Source organism: Scleropages formosus, chromosome 17 (assembly GCF_900964775.1).
Source record: "Scleropages formosus chromosome 17, fSclFor1.1, whole genome shotgun sequence".
Lineage (NCBI taxonomy): Eukaryota > Metazoa > Chordata > Actinopteri > Osteoglossiformes > Osteoglossidae > Scleropages > Scleropages formosus.
Window position 1 is genome coordinate 27199474 of NC_041822.1, and position 17555 is coordinate 27217028.

Below are 17555 nucleotides of genomic sequence, written 5' to 3' on the forward strand. Positions count from 1 at the left end.
GGCTTTGAAAGCAGCCCATATTGTTGCATGTTTATCCTTTGTTTTGGGTTTGCAGGGAGCTTCCATGACATTTTGAAATTTCAAGCTTGTCGGTGAGCTCCACAAGCACAAAAGCTGAACATACCACTATTTCAGCCCTTTTCTCCTACATGTGCATAAGAAGGAATACAACTGAGTCCGGCATCTCAGTGCCCACAAACAGCGACTGTGTTTGTGCACCACCTTCACCCCTGGACGTTTTATTGCTTCGCTCAGCAGTGGAGGCTCTGACAAAGAGCCAGTTTCGGTTACAGACTTATATTACTTCTAAGCAAAATTAAATAAAACTGTTGTTTTTCTCTGGTTTAAAGTGTCAATGTGAACTTTGAGAGGCTGTGGGAAGGGAGGTTTGTTCCACCCAGGGCCCAGCTGAACTCAGTTTATGTTTGTGGTGCTATATGAAAACTGTCTGTGATGTTCTACTGTGGAGATGGGATATTGTTGCAGATGGGACATCACTGGGCTGCTGCAGAATGACAGCATCACTGGGGCTTAAGATGGACCTTGGAAATGTGAAGATGGAAATGTCATGCCATTTACCATCTGTAAGGCGTACAATATGTAAGATGAGCCACAAAGATGTGTCTGAAATTGGAAGCAGAAAGAGAAAAAGAGAGTAAATAAGGATCTCAGGGGACTGCAGATGTACATCTAACTGATGATTTAGTAGAAAATGAGCTTTCTGTGTAATTTACATTTCCCACATTTTTAAGAGGAACATAAGGCAAGTGGTAATATGAGCTTTTTGGTTTATTCTCGACTTTCGTATACATTGCATATTGCATACTTGCCTTCTGCACCTCAGACGGCTAAAAAGAAGGACCAAACAAAGGATAACTTGGGCTACCTGTCACGGTTGCGCGTAGCGCGGACGGACTCAAGTGCAGAGTTCTCGGATTGACGTGCACGGAAGCCGAATCAGAATCCATAATCAGTGTCGAGGGGCAGGCGAGGGTCAGGTGATCAGCAAACGTAGTATAAAGGGCTAGGCAAAGAACGTGGTCGGGACGAAACAGGCAAAGGGTCGAAGTCGGAATGGATCTCTCGGTAACACGGTTCGCAGGGAAACAACGAGGCAAAACAAGGTTCCGCGTCCGGGCTTCCTCGGCTTCCCTCTTTATTGTCGTTCCCATCAGGGAACGGCAGGTGTCGCCGATGTGCCGGATGCGGGGAACGTGACAGTACCCCCCCCCCCCTCCACGGGCGGCCCTGGACGCCCTGGGCCGAGAAGGAGGATGCCCCCGGGGGCGCGGAGCCAGGCACTCGAGATGGTCCCTGTGGAAAGCGGCCACCAGGTCGGGGTCCAAGACGTCCGAAGCAGCTACCCAGGAACGCTCCTCTGGACCGTACCCCTCCCAATCCACCAGATACTGCAGCCGACCTTTCCGTCGGCGGGAGTTCAGCAGGGCTCGGACCGTATATACATCGTCCCCTGCTAGGGGTAGTGTAGACGGTGGTGTGGTTTCTACTGGTGGCTGATGCAAGGACACCCCTACCAGTTTCAGGAGGGAAACATGGAACGTTGGGTGCACTCGGAGGTCAGGAGGCAATTGAAGGCGGTAGGTAACTGGCGTGACAGGACGCACTACCTTGAAGGGACCGATGTAGCGGGACCCGAGTTTCTTGGAGGGGGGTCTTCAGGTGAAGGTCTCGGGTGGAGAGCCAAACTCTTTGCCCAGGCAAGAACGAAAGGGTACGCCGGTGCCGGTCCGCCTGAGGTTTGCGGCATTCCGCACTGCGGAGCAGGTGGGCCTGGACCGTCCTCCAGATGCGGGTGCTCTCGTTGTGCCATATTTCCACGGCCTGAACAGGACTCGGAGAGGTCTCGCTAGGAAACAGGACAGGTTGGTAGCCTAACACGCACTGGAAGGGCGACATACCTGTGGATGTATGAGGCGCGGAGTTGTGGGCATACTCTGCCCAGGCCAGGTAGCGAGCCCAGTGGTGGGGTTTTTGGGAGCAGTAGGCTCGGAGAAACCTTGAAACATCCTGTTGTAAGCGTTCTACATGGCCGTTGGCTTGCGGGTGGTATCCCGATGTAAGGCTGACCATTACTCCGAGCCGGCCCCAAAAGGCCTTCCATACTCGAGAGGTGAACTGGGGCCCTCGATCGGAAACAATGTCTTCGGGGAGTCCGTAGAGTTTAAATACTTGCTCGAATGGAATCTCTGATACCTCGAGAGCAGTAGGCAGCTTCGGAAGGGGCACCAGTCTGCAAGCCTTGGAGAAACGATCTATGACGGAGAGGATCACGGTCTTACCCTCTGAGACCGGTAGGTCCACTAGGAAATCCAGCGCCACATGAGCCCAGGGTCAGGTCGGCGTAGGCAAGGGTTGTAGGACACCCGCTGCCTTTTCGGGCATGGTCCTGGTCTGAGCGCAGGTGGCACAGGCCTGGACGAAGTCCCTGACGTCATCGGACAGTGAAGGCCACCAGAACCGTCCTTGGACCAGGGAGAAGGTACGTCAGATCCCGGGATTCCCGGCCTCCGGAGCCTCATGGGCCCATTTCAGCACCGCTGCGCGGAAGGAACTGGGGACATACACACGGTCAGTTGGCCTCCCGGGAGGTTCTGGCTCGCTGTCCTGGGCTTCTTGGATGTCCTGGAAGAGTTGCCAGTGGACCGGACCCACCACGCATCCCTGGGGTAGGATCTCCTCTGGGTTGGGGGGCAGTGGTCCTGGGTCATGAACCCGCGATAAAGCATCCGCCTTCCCATTCTTGGAACCTGGTCGATAGGAAACAGTAAAGCGGAAACGGGTGAAGAACAGGGCCCATCAGGCCTGGCGGGAGTTCAACCGTTTTGCGGTCTCTAGGTACTCTAGATTTCGGTGGTCTGTGAGTACCACAAAGGGATGGACCGCACCCTCTAGCCAGTGACGCCACTCCTCAAGCGCGAGCTTGATAGCAAGGAGTTCCCGGTTCCCAATGTCGTAATTCCGTTCGGCAGGGGTCATCTTCCTGGAGAAGAAGGCACAGGGGTACAACTTGGGAGGGTCCCCTTGCCGCTGTGACAGGACTGCACCCACCCCTACCGAGGAGACGTCGACCTCCACCACAAATGGTAAGGAAGGGTCTGGCTGTTTCAGCACTGGGGCGGAGGTGAACCGTGTCTTTAGCTCCTGGAAAGCCTTCTCCGCCTCCGCCCCCCCAAGGGAGTCTTCGGTCCTTGCTTGCCGTTAACGCGGTAAGGGGTGCGGCTACTGTGCTAAAATTACGTATGAATCGACGATAGAAATTGGCGAACCCAAGGAAGCGCTGGAGTGCCCTTACCGTGGTGGGTCGAGGCCAGGAGGTCACTGCATCCACCTTCCTGGGGTCCATGGAGACTCCCTCCTGGCTCAGGATGTAGCCCAGGAAGGAGATTTGGCGTTGGTGGAATTCACACTTCTCTGCCTTGACATACAATTGATGTTGTAGGAGCCGCCTGAGGACCGCCCGGACCTGTTGGATATGCTGCTCTCGGGTCCTTGAGTAGATCAGTATATCGTCCAGGTAGACGATGACGCAGTGATGAAGGAAATCGCCCAACACATGGTTCAGAAAGGCCTGGAAAACTGAGGGGGCATTAGCTAGGCCAAAAGGCATGACACTGTACTCATAGTGACCTAGGGAAGTGGAGAAGGCTGTCTTCCATTCATCCCCCTCACGGATCCGGATGAGGTTATACGCACTACAGAGGTCTAATTTGGAAAACCAGGTCGATCCATGGATCCCCTCCAGGGCCGAGGTAATCAACGGTAAGGGGTGCGGGTACTTGACAGTTATGGCGTTCAACTTCGGTAATCTATGCACGGCCTCAGTCCCCCGTCCTTCTTACCGATAAAGAAGAACCCCGCCGCTGGTGATGTCGACGGCCGGATCAGGCAAGCTTCGAGGGCCTCCCTGATGTACTCCTGCATGGCCCGTTGTTCTGGCAACGACAGGGGATACACCCGACCCCGAGGTGGTGTGGTACCTAGCAAGAGGTCAATAGCACAGTCCCAGGACCGGTGAGGAGGCAGTTCGGCGGCGCGGACCTTGCTGAAGACCTCTCGTAGATCCTCATAGTCCAGGGGTATGACCGGCGGGGGAAGGCCCTCTACCCCTTCCACCGATGTGGCCCGGCAAGGAAGCGTGAGGCAAGATGCGTGACAGGATCCTCCCCAAGAAACCAGCTCCTTGGTACTCCACCTGAAGACGGGGTCATGTCGTGCCAACCAGGGGTAACCTAAAATGATAGGGGTGTCTGGAGCTCGGATCAGAAAGAAGGTGAGTTTCTCGTGGTGACACGCGCTTGTTTCGAGCAAGAGAGGTGCCGTCCGGGTATCAACCACCCCATCACCCAAGGGTTGACCATCCAGGGCTTTCACACTCAGGGTGACTTCACATGTTTTAATAGGGACATGGTGCACTTGGGCAAAGCTTACATCCATAAAACAGCCTGCGGCTCCGGAATCTATGAGGGCACTCGTCTGCACCCGGCTTGCCCCACCGGAAAGACTCACTGGCAGACGTAGCTGTCCCCGGTGCTCCCCTGAACTCGCCTTTGTTTCTGTGGAGGTCCCCTGAGGTGGTCGCTTGGGGCACGCGGCACGAAGATGCTCCGGGGACCCGCAATAGAGACACAGTCTCCCCACCTGGCGCCGTCTCCTTTCTTCTTTCCTGAGCCGGTCCTCCGCTGGACTGGTCCCCAGGGGTTGTCGACTCCTGCCTAGATTGTCGATGGCGATGGCTGTCTCCACAAACCGGTCGAAGTCCCCCTCCTCACCCCTGTATGTGAGCTTGTTCTGGATCCGGGGATTCAGCCCTTCGAAGAAGCAGGTGAGGAGGGCAGGGGAGTTCCAGCCACTCCTGGTCGCGAGGGGTCTGAACTCAAGAGCGTACTCAGCCACGCTTCTATTTCCCTGGGTGAGACACATGAGATAATTACCCGCCGCGCGCCCCGCGTGCGGGTGGTCAAAAACCGCTTTGAACTTCTCGCGGAAAATGTCATAAGTAGTTCTTGGGCGAGTGCGCCACCCAGCGGCGGCCCACGCCCGGGCTAGACCGGTTAACAACGACAAGACAAAAGCGATCTTAGCTGCATCCGTCTGATACATGCGCGGAGAACACTCAAAAACCAACTCGCACTGCATCAGAAAGTCCTGACATTGATCGGGCGAACTGTCATACCTCTCTGGGGTCGCGATCCTCGTGACTGTCCCCGATGCCGCGGGGGGTGTGGGCGGGGCAGGCTCAGTAGGAGTCACGGGTGCACCCTGGAATTCGGGTTTGAGAATATCTCCTTTCTGGAGGGCCTGGATTAATCTGTCTATCTTTTCTTGCAGGCGCTGCAATGACTGGTATTGTGCTCCCAGAAACTCGCCTTGCTTGGTGAGCGCTGTATGCAGTTGTGCATACTCTGCTGAGTCCTGGTAGCAGGCGGAACCTTCTGTCACGGTTGCGCGTAGCGCGGACGGACTCAAGTGCAGAGTTCTCGGATCGACATGCACGGAAGCCGAATCAGAATCCATAATCAGTGTCGAGGGGCAGGCGAGGGTCAGGCGATCAGCAAACGTAGTATAAAGGGCTAGGCAAAGAACGTGGTCGGGATGAAACAGGAGAGCAGGCCTAGAGAGCAGGCCTAGAGATGCACTTCACAGGCTGAACTCATTCCCTGCGGAGGACCTACAGAGGACTCAGACAGACCCTGTAGAAGTCCTACTCTGGTCTCAAGTGGTATCAGCAGCTCCCCACCCCCCCAGTAATCTCATGATTTTTGTGTCTAACCTGCATACCTGAGCCCACAAAACCAAGGTCTCCTGAGATCTGAGCAGCTCCAGCACCTCTAATCTGGTGGTCCTGTGTGTCAACAGCGCAGGTACCTGGTCCCGTGGAGCACCCTCAAGCTGAGCCTCTCTCCCCGACCTCTGCCCTAGCCTCCTGGGACGCCCCCGTGAGCCCTGACATCCCCATCCTGGGATACAGACTCTTCTGGACTGAGATGGCAACTGGCAAAGAGCAAGTCAGTTTACATTGTTTTACACCACTTTTATAGCATGTGCGTCTGACTCTGAATCAGTCTTCAGACACATCAAATTTAGGGTGTTTAACAATCAATAAGCCACTTACTGTATAGCCTGTGTTGCAGACTGATCTTCTTCATACACACAGAAAAGTGTCAGATCATATCGAAATGTCAAGTGGTGAGATAATCTCCAAGAACAGAACTGTAGATGTCAGAAACCTCTGTCCACTCGACACGTGGTCTTCGTATGAACACCTCAGGATTAGCGCTCACCCTTTCAGCCGAACTTCTCAGCACCTCCGCAACGCTGTAGTAAACACACCCCTATGAGCCAGAACGTTGCGTACCATCCATGTTTTCTGCAATAGCTGTTACACACTGACTTTGGTCATGAGGTCGTGAGGTTGCACAACAGCTGGACTGTGGTGTTTTTCGCCTGTAACGGCTGATGACCGTCGGTCTCGTGGCGGCTGTTAAACTGTCATATCCTCTTATTGGATTATGACTCTTGAACCAATGTTATGAACGTCTTAATTGTGGTTTACAGTGAAGCGTTTTGTGGCGTATGGGAGGTTCTGCAACTGTGAAAAAGAAACACGAAGATCAGTGTGAAGATGAACAGCGTAACTCAAAAACCTGGACAGGAAATTCAGACTGTACCACATTTACCATGTTATTTCACAATGGCTGTTTAGCTGGAAGAAATCTGTGGGACTCGTGTTTGGCTAATGTCGTAACAAGAGCCTGTTGTTTGCAGAGCGCCGAGTCAGCTGGGCACAGCTATAGGTTCGAGGGCCTTAGGAAGTTCACGCAGTACAAAGTCCGCATCCTCCCCTACAACCAGTATGGCCTCGGCGAGTCTGCAGGGGACCTCGTGCTCAGAACCCTTTCAGACGGTGAGTGTCTGTCGTCATGGGAACGAGGAACAGGGGTTTGTGGGAAAGGCAAAGATTAATAACGGACACATAAGGGGTCTATGGGCTCCAAGGGTGGTAAAAACACGGTGCTACATTAAAGTGACAGAGATAAATATGTTAACATCACAGTGAAAGAGAAATGATCTATTGCAAGACATGAATAGTGGTTAAGAGGAACTGCCCCAGGGTGGCAAGGTGGCTCAGACCTGAGTCTCGGCCCTGTGCTCTGGGATAGGCTCTTGACCACCACGACCCAGACTTGGACAAGTGGTCATTGATAGTGAGTGAGGAAAGATCCCCCATCAGGGGCCACTTCTCTCATCTGTGTCTTTTCAACCTACAAACACAACATGGCAAAATCCTAGAGTCACGTGGTTTTACACAACTGTGAACCGAAAAGACATTTGTTATAAAGAGTCTGAGCTCTACACATCATGCTATAAAGATTAGATATCATAGGCGATCGGCACCAAAATACATACTGTACATACACACGCAGACACACACAGACACACACACACACAGACACAGAGTCTGAGACAGCTTGTCCTGAGTGGAGGTCATGATGAACCAGAGCCTAACCCAGCAACACAGGGCACAAGGCTGGAGGGGGAGGGGACACACTCAGGACAAGACGCCAGTCTGTCGCAAGGCACCCCAAGCAGGACTCTAACCCAAGACCCACCAGAGCACAGGACCTGGCCAAATCTGCTGTGTCACTGCACCCCACCAGCACCAAAATGTTTCAGACTAAACATTTGATTTTAAATTTAAATTTATCAGACAACTGAGAGTAAACAAAGAACGCCAACAACACACGAAGAGCTTTAGACACACACACACACACACACACACACACACACACACACACACACACACACACACACACACACAGGACCATGGACACACAGCTTGTGTGTGTGAGACACCACAACACTGGTTCACATCCCTCCAGTAGCTCCTATAGAAGTAACATTCAAACAGCAAATACATAGATAATAGATAGACATACATAGATAGACACAGCAGATGGTGTTGGACTCATTGAGAGAGCTGTCAGGAGAGAAGTGCCTCTCAAAGAGATGGGTTCGAGACCCTTCTTCAAAGTGGGAAGGATTCAGCAGCTCTGAGGGACTCAGGGAGCTCATTCTACCACATATGAGGCCAAAACTGAGAATCAGCAGGGTTTGTATTTTGAACCCCTGTGAGTGGGACCACCTAAACTTCAGAGGTAGAGGAGGACAGCGTTTTTACTGGGCTATAGGTATTGATCAGGCTCTGATGGTATTGATCAGGTCCTGCAGTTGTCAGCTTGATGCCTCTTTATCTCTTTCTGTTGTGCCATCTAGCTCCAGATCAATTAATAATACAGTGGTACAAAACGCCTGGGGAAGTAAATCCAGGAAACGTGACTTGTGCAGAATTCGTAGAGAAAACCACAAATGAGACCCTAACCCTTCTTCATATAAACGTGAAATTGGTTATTTCATAACAGGAATGGAAAATGTTACCATTGTTCCACATATTTGTGTTTAATGTAACAAGGAGAGGGGGTGCGGTGGCGCAGTGGGTTGGACCGCAGTCCTCCTCTCCGGTGGGTCTGGGGTTCGAGTCCCGCTTGGGGTGCCTTGTGATGGACTGGCGTCCCGTCCTGGGTGTGTCCCCTCCCCCTCCAGCCTTACGCCCTGTGTTGCCGGGTAGGCTCCGGTTCCCCGTGACCCCGTATGGGACAAGCGGTTCTGAAAATGTGTGTGTGTGTGTAACAAGGAGAAGGGGGGTGCAGTGGCGCAGTGGGTTGGACCGCAGTCCTGCTCTCCGGTGGGCCTGGGGTTCAAGTCCCACTTGGGGTGCCTTGCGACGGCCTGGCGTCCCGTCCTGGGTGTGTCCCCTCCCCCTCCGGCCTTACGCCCTGTGTTACCGGGTGGGCTCCGGTTCCCCGTGACCCCATATGGGGCAAGCGGTTCTGAAAATGTGTGTGTGTGTGTGTGTGTGTGTGTGTGTGTGTGTGTGTGTGTGTGTGTGTGTGTGTGTGTGTGTGTGTGTGTGTGTGTGTAACAAGGAGACTGATATATGGCAGTGCTTAGGAAGTGTGTCCCGGATGTTGTGCTGCCGTCAGCGGTGTGATTCGTGGCCCGTTGTGCCCAACACACCTGGTGTGCAGGTCCACCCAGTGAGCAGCAAATGAAGCCAATGTGATGACAATATGCAGCTTAATTAAGAATAACAGTAACAAATTGAAAGCAGGCGCTGGATGGTGGACAGGTGCAGAGGGACCCTTTCGGTTCTCTGCAGTCATCTGGTGCTGTCCTTGTCCCCATGCTGGACACGTCCCCGTGTGGAGCATCACGTGGGGCCTGCAGGGCCACCGCTGAGTGACACACTGGAACATGCAGGGGCAGGAGGCGCTGACCCAGAATAGGGCGCTCCTGGGCACTTTGGAACGAGAGGCTCAGGTCACCTGTCATACACATGGGTGAGGAGCATCATGTACCCACGGTTCATCCCAGGTTCATCTCCATGATCCACTCAAGGCCCCAAGGTTGAGCACTGTGGCCTCCATTGTGTTTCAGCTCTGTGGTCTAACGCAAGCAAACACACACCTCAAGCCTCCGCACATGAACCCTCCGCCCAGGCAGGTGGTCTCCTGCTCCCCCTTGGTCTCTTTGTGCAGCTCTGCGGCACCGATGTCCACCACACTCCCCTCTGAGAACTTCCTGCTGCTCCACTGCTGTGTCTCCTGCACTGTCCATCTGCATTACAGTCATCGCTGGCTGCATAGCTGCAGGGGGCGCTCTGTCTGCCGACTCCCTCACTGTGGCCCCTGCATGTCCCCACCACCTCGGGGGAGCCTCATCAGAACCTCACGATCCAGTAATGAAGTGGCAGAGGGTGACTTTCCTATAATGATGACTTGGGCTGCGTTAACCATACCCCCCCCACCCGCTACAACCCTTAGTACGCGGCTCCCGACACTCTGGGCTCCATCGTCCCCTTCTGTCCTCACTGTCCTCACTGCTGTAGGTGAAGCTCTCCAAAGCGCAGCTGAGCTGAACTCCTGTAGTTATACGGAGGGCAAAAGCGCGGTAAAACTGCAATTGTACATGAACGCTGGTGAGAAGTTCTGCTGAATGTCCTTCTCATTTAGATATTTTGTCCTAGAGTGCCGTCACCGTACCGGTTCATACGTGGCTGAAAGGTGTCACTGTGAGCAGCCACTGCACTCCAGGGAAAGATCAGCAGATGTCATAAAGCCCAGTGGTCAGCCAGTGGTCAGCCAGTGGTCAGCAGTCCTCCACTGTCCTCTCCCAGTGGGGAGCTGGTCCATGCCGGTGTGCTCATGATGGCCCCTAATGTGGCTGAGGGTCCGTCAGTTTGGCTGCTTAACTCTGTTTTGACCGTGTTACCTCCTATTGGGTGGTACTCCTACTGCTGGTAATCACAGCTCTGCGTGTGTGTGTGTGTGTGTGTGTGTGTGTGTGTCTGTGTGTGTGTGTGTGTGTGAGAGAGAGAGAAAGAGAGAGTGGGAGAGAGAGAAAGAGAGAAAGAGAGAGAGAGAGAGAGAGAGAGATGCTCTAACCGTTATCCTGTTTCTCCCTGCAGTTCCCAGTTCGGCTCCACAGAACATTTCACTGGAGGTGCTGAGCTCCAGAGTGAGTATGAGCTCCTGTCCCAGTACAGTGACACAGTGTAGAGGGGCCCTGTTCACACACTTACACACACACATACACACACACACACACACACACACACACTGAGTCACTTCAGCAGTTTACACATGACACAAAAATTGTTACAAGTATTTGTCCTCATATAATATGATTAAACTTCAGCCAGAATAAATGAATCATGAACATGCAATTTATTGATCAAACTTATTTAAAAGGGACAAACGATATTTACATATTTATATAGTTGCTGTAGGGGGGGTGCGGTGGCGCAGTGGGTTGGACCGGGTCCTGCTCTCTGGTGGGTCTGGGGTTCGAGTCCCCGCTTGGGGTGCCTTGCGACGGACTGGCGTCCCGTCCTGGGTGTGTCCCCTCCCCTTCTGGCCATATGCCCTGTGTTACCGGGTAGGCTCCGGTTCCCCGCGACCCCGTATGGGACAAGCGGTTCGGAAAATGTGTGTGTGTCTGTGTATATTTGCTGTAATCACAGATTCATTATAGTCACTCAATTTTTTGTGTTTTCAAGGGACAAATTTATTTTAACTACTTTCTGATGAGTGCAGTTTCCTGTACCAGACAAAGTGCAGCAGCGTCTCCGACTTTCCAGAGTCGTGTCCTTTATTCATCTGTTGAGAGTGGGGGCTGCGTCCACAGCTCTTGTGGCAAATCAGAGCACGGCATTGGGGACAGTGAGGACAATGTGGACATTGAGGACAGTGAATACGGTGAGGACAATGAGTACAGTGGAGACAATGTGGAACATAAGGACAATTAGTACAGTGAGGACACTTCCACTGCTGATCAGACTGGCAGAAAGTGTACACTTTGCCCTACTTCACTTTATTGTCCCTTTTACCCTGGTCCAAAGATCCCACTGCTTCTTTTACCCTAGGCCATGTCACGAGACTCCCTGTCCTTTATCCTGCTCATACTCATATCCTCATACCTGCTCACACACATTTGTACCCTCCTCACTTGGCCTCATCTGATTTGCATATTTGCCAACGATTTTCAATTTCGTGAGGCGGGACTCACCAGCAGAGACACAAATGGATGAGTTCTTTCTCAATATTGATTTGATCTAATTGGAATATTTTATCTCCATATTTTCTTTCACTCTTGGTTCCCTTTCATACGTGGGGTGGCAACTCATTTCCCATTTCTGGGATGTGACCAAATTGTGCTGTTCTGTATTAATCGGTCACTGCAGCACATGTGGCAGCTCAGAGGCAGTCAGTTTGACCCTCCAGAATCTTCAATGTGGCCCTAAAGGGCTCCCCGAAGTGGTTGCTCAAGGCTCTCAGTTTTGGCCCCTAAAGGTCTCCAGCTCAGGAAAACACACCTGAGGAGTTGGACCACTGGAAAGTTATGGAGTCGTTGGCATCAAGTAAACAAAGAACAGGAAGATGTGCTGGAATTATATTTAATATGATTCTGGTCGTAGACATGTGTCAGCAGGAGCGACTCCCCACCCCCCACCCAGCGTCTGTGGAAAAATCAGGCCGACAGGGAGCGCAGGCGCAACACTCTGCGAATTTTAATTGCCTCATTTGCATGCTGACGGAGTGCTTTGTGCAGGTGGGATGGTGGTCCAACCAGGGCGGCGCCGCAGTGGTTAAAACGTTATGGCTCCGTGTGTGTAGATGGGTAGAGCAGTGAAGTGAAGCAACCGAGGGGACCCACACCCTCCCGTCCCCTCTCGAAATGTCGCTCCTCCGGAGACCATGGTAGTGCAACACAGAACAGGAGCAGAGGACAGTAAATAAATACACGGGACAGGACAGGACGTGGACATGGGCCATGAACTGTGGGCAGTTGTAGTGTAGGAGTCATGCTGGGTTTGCTGTTTGACTGCGCCAGGTGAGCGTTGAGAGGCAGAAGGGCGTTGAGTAATCTGACTGCCTCAGGGAAGAAACTCTTGCGGACGCTGCTGTGCCTTCTTCCCGATGGCAAGAGGGCGAAGAGTCCGTGAGAGGGGCGAGAGGGGTCGTCCACAATGCCGGTGGCTTTGAGGATGCGGCGGTTTTTGTATGACGTGTCGATGTGGGTAGAGGGACTCCGATGATATTTTCAGCTGAGTTCCACGCTCAGTTCCACAATTAGATTTTTTCACACAACTCTTCAGCATCAACTGCAAAAATACTGAAATCCATACTTCAGAGTGAAAAGTGAGAGCTGCGTAACTTACACAATGAAATAATGACAGTTGGAAAAGGAAACGCGTAGTATTACGGTACATTAGTAGCTCTTAGTATGAAGAGTCCGGAAGGTACCGAGAGAAAATGTATTCTTTCAAAGCAACGACTGACACAGGATCTCATGCACACAATGTATCAAAGTGTGTGTGTGTGTGTGTGTGTGTGTGTGTGTGTGTGAGAGAGAAAGGTAAAGCGAGCACACAAATAGCAGTGTGTCTGTCCCTGCTGGAGACCGCAAGGGTACATTTTACATCACTTTTTGGACTCATTTTAAAATTTAATTTGGATGGCATCCCTTGGACTCCGTTTTAGACATTGCTAAAGTAGCGTTTTTCCCCTGTCCATCATTGAACTAGGTTGTCAATCAAGGAGGGACAAAATTCAACACTGAACTGTAATGTAAATGTAATGTAAATGACAGCTCTCACTGCTCACAAACGACAGCCAGAAGAAGTCATCTGGCAGCAAAGAGGTTTTGTTTGTGGTTCTTATCCCAGGGACTGTCCGGTGAAATCCACAGACACCATCACGGGTGCAAAAGTCAACACCTGAGTAGTTTTGAGGATCTCAAACAAAAAAAAAATGAAATGCAAAAAATTCAGAAAAAAGCAGAGGAGGCTCACAAAAATGTAACAGAGTGAAATGAATGAATGAATGAATGAAAAGCACTTTCTTTACAAACTAACTTCAATCAATCAATCAAAAATACTTTCTTCTTTACAAACTAACTTGACTAAAAGTTAAAGAGTGTCCATCCCAAGCATTACTGTGAAAAGTACAGTTTTGTAGAAATGCAAGTCAAGGAGTAGCTACCCTTCTTTTGCAAAGTATCGTCCAGGGCTGAACAGTACACACAGGAGCGCAGGGACCTCCGGAAGTGCGTCCTCCACAAAGCGTCCTCCACATCCCCCACATCCTCCACATAGGCTCCGCCATGTCGACACCTCCTGCGCATTGATTATCTTTCTTCACGCACATTGTGGTTCGAGAACGAACCATCAGGTGCGTACGTTGTGTTGTCTAATCATTGTTCCCCCTTTTTTTGCTCATATTTCTTCTCCGTGTGTTCTAATCACAGATGTGTTGTGCACTTTGAGGAAACAGCAAATGAAGTTTGAAATGGATTTTGTGCTTGAAGATGCGTCAAGCAGAAAGCAGTGTGACACGATGACCTGATGATAATGACAAAGTTGCCAAAGCAGGAAATTAGTGTTGGGTGTGCAGTGGAATATTCATGTGGGTGCTGACATTCGAGGAATGTATTGAATATATCGTGTGATTCATGATTGCATCGAAGAGCAAGGCTCTTGTGCAGATTTTGCACACATTTATGAATTTGCTTGGTGTCATCTCTGCATAACAGGAAACACACAACAAATCCTGCTTGTCATGAATCCTGCTGAGTCCAGCGATGGCGTTCAGTACAGTTACTGGTGTCATTATTGGTGTGTAGGTGGACACATCTTAGCAAATCACTGCTTTTGATTCCGCTGGGAACTCTATCTACAGAGTGACACACTGCTTCAGCGGATTTAAAGGCTGAGACAGACGGGACATTTCTGGCAGTAACTGGTAACTGTTCTACAGTTTAGGTGCTCTGTAGCTAAAGGCGTGACCTCCTACTGAGGTCTTATTGATCACAGGTACTTTAAGGTAACCTGCATCCAACGAACGAAGACAATGCTCTGTAACATAAGGAAAGCTGGAGCAATGCCATGTACTGCCACACACACACACACACACACACATTTTCAGAACCGCTTGTCCCTTACGGGGTCACGGGGAACCGGAGCCTACCCGGCAACACAGGGCGTAAGGCCGGAGGGGGAAGGGGACACACCCAGGACGGGACGCCAGTCCGCCGCAAGGCACCCCAAGCGGGACTTGAACCCCAGACCCACCGGAGAGCAGGACTGCGGTCCAACCCACTGCGCCACCGCACCCCCCTCCCATGTACTGCCATATAGGTCAAAAGTCAGATTTTATAATTTATTCTGAACGTAACTGAAAGCCAACGCAACAATGTATGTATTGGTGTTATACGGTCGTACTTCCTAGGTTTTGTAACAGTTCTGGCAGCAGAATTCTGTACTGACTCTAACCTGGATGCAGTCTGGTAAGGACAGCCCAATACCAGAGCGTTACAATAGTTTCAAGTTTCAAGTTTATTGTCATAGGTACAAGTACTGTGTACAAGTATCATGAAATTCTTCTTGAATGCTTCTCCACAGACTATGGACAAAAACAATAAATACTTCACAAAACAAAACAATGACAATGACAGTGAGTAATGCTAATAACAATAACAATAAATAACATTTACATTTACATTACATTTATTCATTTGCAGATGCGTTTGTCCAAAGCGAAGTACATCTCAGCAAAAATACAATTTATACATTACATTAAGAGAAAGAGACATAATAACGGTATAATAACAGTAACAGTAATAACAATAAATAACAGTAGACAGCCAGAGAACTCAGAACGTAAGAATGCTTAAGTGACATTGTAATCTACCGATGTGCTTGGAAGGAGCAGCACAACTCTAGTTACAAAAGGTGGCACATTGGTGAGTGTTGTATACTCTTACAGCACCGGGGTAAAAACTGTTCCTGTACCTAGCAGTGCGGGTTCGAATAGATCTGAGCCGCTGTGCAGACAGCAGAGAAGAGAAAAGTGCCCGTGTGGGGTGACTATGATCTTTCATGATGCGCATCGTCTTTCTGGTAGCTGTGTGCCGATGATTTCCTGAACTGTTTTGACCACCCACTGTAGGGCTCTCTTGTCCTGTACGGAGCAGCTGTCACACCAGGATGTAATACACCCTGTGAAGATGGACTCCACAGCACACCTGTAGAAAGTGGTGAGGACTGTAGTGGACATCCTGGTTTTCTTCAGACGCCTGAGGAAGTGGAGGTGTTGATGGGCCTTTTTGGTGGTCGATGCTGTGTGCTCAGTCCATGTGAGTTTGGCAGTGAGGGTGACCCCGAGGAATCTGAAGCTGTTGACCCTCTCTACAGTGTCCCCTTCTATGTAGATGGGTGCATGAACCGTATCCTGTTTCCTGAAGTCAATCACCAGCTCCTTAGTTTTACTGACATTGAGAGACAGATTGTTGTCCTGGCAACACTCTGCCAGGAGCCTCACCTCCCCTCTGTAGGCCGTCTCATCGTTGTTGGTGATCAGACTCACAATGGTGGTATCGTCAGCAGACTTTATGATGGCGTTGGAGCTATGACTGGCCACACAGTCATGTGTGAACAAGGAATACAGCACCGGGCTCAGGACGCTTCCCTGTGAAGTGCCAGTGTTGAGGATCAGTGGGGAGGAGGTATTTCTGCCAATTCGCACATGCTGGGGTCTGTTGGTGAGGAAATTCAGGATCCAGTTGCACAATGTGGCACTCAGTCCCAGACCTAGTAGTTTGTGGATCAGCTTGGTTGGGATGACAGTGTTGAATGCCGAGCTATGGTCCACAAATAATAGCCTTGCATAACAGTTTTTATTATCCAGGTGAGACAGACTGGTGTGAAGTGTGTGTGTGATATTGCGTCTTCAGTGGATCTGTTGTGCCGGTAGGCAAACTGCAGTGGGTCCAGAGTGTCTGGGATGGTGTCCTTAATGTGTCCCAGCACCAGCCTCTCAAAGCATTTCATTGCAATGGGGGTCAGTGCCACTGGGCGATAGCATTAAGGCAGCTCACTTTGTTCTTCTTAGGAACGAGGATGATGGTGGTGTTTTTGAAACAAGTGGGTACAGCTGAGCTTTTTAAGGAGGTATTAAATATGTCCGTGAAGACAGTAGCCAGTTGCTCACTGCACGTTTTATTAAACTCGCCCTGAAATTCCGGCCGGACCAAAAGCTTTGCGGATGTTGACTCGGCTGAAAGTTTTTCTCACTTGTGCCACAGAGACGGTGAGACTGGGGTCATTCAGCACTATAGGAATTCGCACTGGGGGGTCTTTGTTCGCGAGCTCGAAACGGCTGTAATACGCGTTCACTTCGTCAGGGAGAGACGTAGCTGCACCTGTCAATGTTCGTGCCTGTGGTTTATAATCTGTTAACGTTTGGATTCCCAGCCACAACCTACACGCATCTTGAGTGCAGTTAAATAGTCCAACCTACTGGAGACAAAAGCATGAACCAGTTTCTCAGCATCCTTCCTATATACAAATCGCCTTAATTTAGCTATATTCCTCAGCGGAGGCTGCAAAGATTGCCAAAGTAGAGAAAGATGAACTCATTCACTCCCTGTCACTAACTGCCTGTCCAGGTCAGACCTGTGGTGGTCAAGAGCTCATCCTGGAAGCTCAGTGTCATGGTCACGTCTGAGGGAAGCGGCGGACCCAAATGCAGAGCGGTAATCGTGGTGTCTTCGGGGAAATCCAAGAGAGGAGGTCAGAGGATGGGCAAAGGGTCTTCGAGGTGCGAACGTCATAACAGGAAGGATCCAAAAGGCGAGGTCAGTGTACAGGCAAGAGGTCGATGATCCCAAGGAGGCAGTAGATCGAGGGAACAAGGGACGGGTTCGGGGAAGGCGTTCGGGAACAGGAAATGGCTGGAGAAGGTCGCTAACGAGGAGGCGGATCAAGGTTCCGCATCAGCTGGTGGTCTGACGCAGCCTTTTATGCCGTAGTCTGCGTTGCGTCCCAGGTGTTCCGTGTTGGCCCGGAGGTGTGGGCGTGGCACTCAGAGTACCAGGGCAGTGAGGGTAAACCCTGGATGGGATACGGGTCATTGTAC

General features: G+C 51.1%; 1 pseudogene; it reads left to right on the forward strand.

Moving 5' to 3' along the window:
- Positions 1-17555, forward strand: part of LOC108921817 (netrin receptor DCC-like) — a 98305-nt pseudogene that overhangs the window by 47913 nt on the left and 32837 nt on the right.